At 47.5% G+C, this 5,951-nt stretch overlaps 1 pseudogene; it reads right to left on the reverse strand.

Annotated features, from left to right (window-relative positions):
• Positions 1-2,585: 2,585 nt before the first annotated feature.
• On the reverse strand, positions 2,586-2,706 carry LOC136654441 (5S ribosomal RNA; annotated as a pseudogene).
• Between the last annotated feature and the right edge of the window lie 3,245 nt (positions 2,707-5,951).

Consider the following 5,951-nt stretch of genomic DNA (forward strand, 5'->3'; position numbering starts at 1 on the left):
TAGTATCCCTACCCTAGCCATTCCAGTCCTGTGTTATGAGGCTTGCGAACCCAAGAATAACCATACCCGTCGGTGATGGTGGCACCTGAATCAGCGCAGGTCAGACTCAGGGGTTCCCCAGGCTTCACTGTTCCTCCACCAGACTCAGTCACTTGAATTTCAGAGAGGACTCCTGGAGGACAACAAAGAAATAAATAAAAATGTACTATACATTTTATGATGCTACCAAAATCATAAGAGAGGGGAAAAAATGTGGTTGATTCAAAAAGTTTAAGCAGGTTCAGATCTTTTCAGGCCCCCATGAAAATTGTCCCAATTTTTGGCAAGAGCCAAAATCAATTTTTGGCAAGATCTATGGCAAGAGTTTGTCATCTTTCCTGAAACAGAGGGTAAAGTTATTGCCCAATTTTTATTAGAAAGAAAAGAAAATCATTAGTGAAATTGTTAAACAGTTTCCTTGCCAGATTCGTGCAAAGAGGTCCTGGACATTAATTTAATCAAGCAGCACCGGGTTTGTATAAGCTCCCCACCACATCCTCTCTCCCCACTATATCCTATTCCTTTAGAAAAGAGAAAATTCTCGTTATAGACACCAACCATTCTTCAGGAGTGAGAAGATAAAGAGCCTGAGGACTGAGAACTCCATCACTGCTCTTGTTTTATCCCCCAACATGGGCTCTAAAAGGCAAGAGCTGCTATTTAAGGAGGATTGTGATGAAGGGGTGATTTGAATATCCCCTGAATGTTTCGTCTTCATATATTAAAAGGGGCTATATTAACCACACCTCTTTCATATACCTTCATGACACCTTAGTCCTGTAGGTTGTTACTGCCATTTGAAATTCCACACTGAAGGAAGCCAAAGGCCTTCAGATGAGTCAGGTATGCACTGGGGAAGGTCTGGAGAACACAGGCTGTTGCATGTTACCCAGGGGCAGCCCATCCACGAGGCTAGGTGATGTGGGTCGTATCACTGCCACAGATTGCAGGGGGTCATAGAGCCGCAGATACGGGGCTTCTTTCACCAAGTTGGCCGCCACTTCCCTCCAACCCACCATGGATGTGAACCACATTGATACAATTTCAACCCCCATGAGTGACAAGAAAGTAGATCATCAACCTATATCCTTGCTCCTGGTTTCTTCAAACATGGAACTGTGGGACTTCCAGATTTCGGAACAGGGAACATGCAAGCAAAGGAGCTCCTTCATTGGCCTGGTCCCTTTCAATCAAATAGGAAGTCCTGCTTATCCATGTTTGAAGAAACCACACCAGGAGCAGGATAAGGGATTTTTTTTGTGCAGAGGTGGCAGCAGTGGACACAAGGTAGCATTGGGTGGCATTCTAGATGACAACACCCCTTATCTCCAGTAATCACCCCCTCTCCCCTCCTAATTCCTACTCCAGGATCTTGATCTTTACCAGGGATGGGAATTCAAATCAGGTGACTCGGGTCCGAGTCGCCAAAATTAACATTTTTCACTGACTTGAGCCTCCACGTCACCTGCACTGATGACTCTGGCATTGAGTCGAGTCTGAGGCCACTTGACTTGGCAGTGATTCCCCATGCCTGCACACTGGCATCTGGGTGTGCTTGCTTAGTTTTTACAGCACGAAAGACCTCATGGAGCCATCATTCAGACCAGACGAGTAGCAAGGAAGTTCCAACAAAGAGGCAGGGAAGGGTTAATGTTTTGCTTTTGCATCAAGCGGGGGGGAGGGGTAGGAGGTGGGAGCGGGCTCTCTTGTCCAGAACCGATTATTATTGGACGAAGGATGGGTGGTCTGATTTTTTTCTTTGGCTGAGGTAGTGCAGAAGGACAAGCCCGAGGGGGTTCTTGCCTTCGAATTGGCTGGAGAAGCCCAGGGAGGGGGAGGAGGCGGTTCGTAGCAATCGTGCTTTCTTTCCAACCGCATGGCTCCAGTAGCATAACTAGAGGGGGTGTGCAGCACTCAGTTTTGCAGGGAGCCTCACTTCAGCTTGCAAAGCACTATGTGTCGCATGGAGCATCACCAAGGTAAGCAAGCAGCCCCCTCCCATTCAGAGCAAGGACGACAGGTGAGGCAGGACACCCAAGGAGACTCTCTTTAGACCTGAGAAAGCTGGTGTTGGAAAGCTGGAAAGCTTTCTCAGGTGTAGGGAGAGCCTCCTTGGGTGTAAGCAGGTGGGGCAGCTGCTATGATTTCCCACTGACAATGATGGGGCAGTTCTGCCTCACCTGCCGTCCCTGCTCTGAAGTGCAGGGGGCCATTTGTATGCCTGCAGTGAGGCTCTGTGCAACATGCTCCATTGAAACATGAGTTTCCCCCTGTGGGCACACAATTGGTTGGCAACCTTCAGTCTCGAAAGACTATGGTATAAGCCTACAGCACCCAGTATTCCCAGGCGGTCTCCCATCCAAGTACTAACCAGGCCTGACCCTGCTTAGCTTCCAAGATCAGACGAGATCGGGCATGGAAAGACTATGGTATAAGCCTACAGCACCCAGTATTCCCAGGCGGTCTCCCATCCAAGTACTAACCAAGCCTGATCCTGCTTAGCTTCCGAGATCAGACGAGATCGGGCATGGAAAGACTATGGTATAAGCCTACAGCACCCAGTATTCCCAGGCGGTCTCCCATCCAAGTACTAACCAGGCCTGACCCTGCTTAGCTTCCAAGATCAGACGAGATTGGGCATGTGCAGGGTTTAAATACCCTGTATGTTTAAATACACACCCACTAAAACTAGGTGAATAGAACTAAGAGCTGCACTTTCAGAAACAGGTTCCTCTTTTTGTACACATCTCCCATTGACCTTGACTCACTGTGCTATCCCAGACACAGTAGTAAACAGCGGAGTCAGCAGCGGTCAGGGTGTTCAGTTGGAGGAAGAACTCGTTCTTGGAGACGTCTGCAGAAATGCTCGCACGGCTTTTCACAGAAGGGGCATATGCTGTGCTCCCACCGTAGGGATATATGCGTCCAACTGATTCTAGACCTTTTCCGGGTGGCTGGCGGATCCAGTTCCAAGCATAATTCTGCGCATTGATGGCGACCCCCGTCACTTTACAGACCAGGTTGAGATTCTCTCCGGAGTTTGCTGTTCCTGGACCAGATAATGTGAGCTGGATGGCTGAGGAAGCCCCTTGAAGAGAGAGCGTGACAGTGAATTAGGGACATCATCTAAGCAGGGTCCTAAAGAAATATAATATTGGACCCAAATGTCTCCTTACATCGTAGAATGGTCACCAAGGAAAACAAGATGGACAGCAGTAATTTCATACTGCTAGAGGTGGGATGTTCCAGCCAGGCAGGAAATCTGAGCTGTTGGACTGGAGAAAGTGTGAGGATCCCTAATATGGGGGTTTCTCAAGAGGGACACTCTCCTCATCCCCACCTCCTCCTTGGGGGATTTGCATGAGTGCTTCCTCCTGCAAGTTATGAAGTATAAAAGGGCTGGTGGAAGGAAGCTTCTGTGTAGGATCAACTGGTTTTGTTTTGTTTTTTTGGGGGGGGACTTCCTTTCTTCTCCAACCCCCTTGCAATAAGACATTGCAGCCCAGAGTGCCTGCAGCTCAGGAAAGATAGAGAAATAAACTTCTCCCCCTGATGCCTGTTCTTTCTTGAGCTTCTGTGGGTCACTGCTCACCTCTGTGTCTGTTAAGGCCTCTTTAGAGCACATAGTCCAGGGGTGGCTAAACTTGCTTAACCTAAGAGGCACATATGATTAACTGCAGATATTTGACAGCCACAGTATTTAAGAAACACTTAAATTCTTAAGTATATTTACTCATCCCAAACATGAAACTGACATTTTGATCCAGTTGGCTCTGAGTTTATACCTGGTAAATAATTATACCTGAAAATTTCTTATTTATGTTGTCTAGTATAAACTCGATGCAAGAAAAAGCTCAACCAACAAATTTCCAAGAGTCACACACTTTATATGTCTAAGGCTGCAATCCTAACCACACTTTCCCGAGCGTAAGCTCAACTCAACAAAATAGACCTTACTTCTGAGTAGACCTGGTTAGGATTGTGCCCAGGGATATGCCATTGTGGCATATCAATATGTGGCTTGCAAGCTGCTGTTCGGGGGCCCCTGACATAGTCTGTGGACTTCACTACAATTAGACATGGTGATAGTTGGAAAAGAGATTGAAACAAGCATTATGATGTAGCAGAAGATCTGTTTTGGTTGCTCCTCACCAACCCTGTGAATTTGCTTCTAATAGGAAAGCAGGTGTGAGGCAGTCAGAGAAGAATACTTTGCTTACAATTCTTGTATTGGCAACCTTCAGTCTCGAAAGACTATGGTATCGCGCTCTGAAAGGTGGTTCTGGCACAGCGTCTAGTGTGGCTGAAAAGGCCAATCCGGGAGTGACAATCCCTTCCACACCGGGAGCAAGTGCAGTCTGTCCCTGGTCTGTCTCCCTGGCTATGGGCCTTCCTTCTTTGCCTCTTAGCCTCAGACTGTTGGCAAAGTGTCTCTTCAAACTGGGAAAGGCCATGCTGCACAGCCTGCCTCCAAGCGGGCTGCTCAGAGGCTAGGGTTTCCCACTTGTTGAGGTCCATCCCTAAGGCCTTCAGATCCCTCTTGCAGATGTCCTTGTATCGCAGCTGTGGTCTACCTGTAGGGCGCTTTCCTTGCACGAGTTCTCCATAGAGGAGATCCTTTGGGATCCGGCCATCATCCATTCTCACGACATGACCAAGCCAACGCAGGCGTCTCTGTTTCAGCAGTGAATACATGCTAGGGATTCCAGCACGTTCCAGGACTGTGTTGTTTGGAACTTTGTCCTGCCAGGTGATGCCGAGGATGCGTCGGAGGCAGCGCATGTGGAAAGCGCTCAGTTTCCTCTCCTGTTGTGAGCTCAGTTTCCTCTCCTGTTGTGTGCTTACAATTCACAAACATGTAAATTTATGTCAGCTGTACAGGTTCTAGACATGCTTCCTTGTTTAGGATTACAGCCAGTGGCTAGGATAATTGAAAGCTCCTTGTTTTTAGAAGTCTAGAAGACACTCAGAGGCCAATTAGAAGACACTAAGGGTCCAATGCTTTCCAACTTTCCAGTACTGATACAGCCATGCCAATGGCATGTGCGCTGCATCCTGTGGGGGAGAGGGAGCAGTCATAGAGGCCTTTTCAAGGTAAGGGAACATTTGTTCCCTTACCTTGGGACTGCATTGTGGCTGCATCAGTGCTGGAAAGTTGGATAGGATTAGGCCCTTAGAAGTGTGGAGAAGGGGATGGACAGATTTTCATTTAACATAAATAAAGGCATCGGGTTGGGAGGAATTGCCTTTCTCATCCTGCCATGGCTTGTGAAGGTTTTGCCACTGTTCTTCAATCGGAATGAAATCTTCTACACTGTTGTGTTGAACTAAACCTTTGATGGAAAACACAATCAGGAGTGATAGGCAGACATGTATATATAAAGAAATGATCGTGAAAGGTTGCAGTTGAAGGCAATGAGAATGTCTCTACCTGGTAAATAATTACAAAGCTTGAAAATGAGAACGATTCAGGGCCCAATCCAATCCAATTTTCCAGTGCTGGTGCAGCTGTGTCAATGGGGCATGCACTGCATTCTGTTGTGGGGAGGCAGTCACAGAGGCCTCCTCAAGATATTGGTTCCCTTACATTGGGGCTGCATTGCATTGTTTGCAGACGACATCAAACTTTTCCGAGTGGTGAAGACCAGACGTCATTGTGAGGAGCTCCAGAAAGATCTCTCCAAACTGGCAGAATGGGTAGCAAAATGGCAGATGCGTTTCAATGTCAGTAAGTGTAAAGTCATGCACATTGGGGCAAAAAATCAAAACTTCACATATAGGCTGATGGGTTCTGAGCTGTCTGTGACAGATCAGGAGAGAGATCTTGGGGTGGTGGTGGACAGCTCGATGAAAGTGTCGACCCAATGTGCGGCAGCAGTGAAGAAGGCCAATTCTATGCTTGGGATCATTAG

Source organism: Tiliqua scincoides, chromosome 5, assembly GCF_035046505.1.
Source record: "Tiliqua scincoides isolate rTilSci1 chromosome 5, rTilSci1.hap2, whole genome shotgun sequence".
Lineage (NCBI taxonomy): Eukaryota > Metazoa > Chordata > Lepidosauria > Squamata > Scincidae > Tiliqua > Tiliqua scincoides.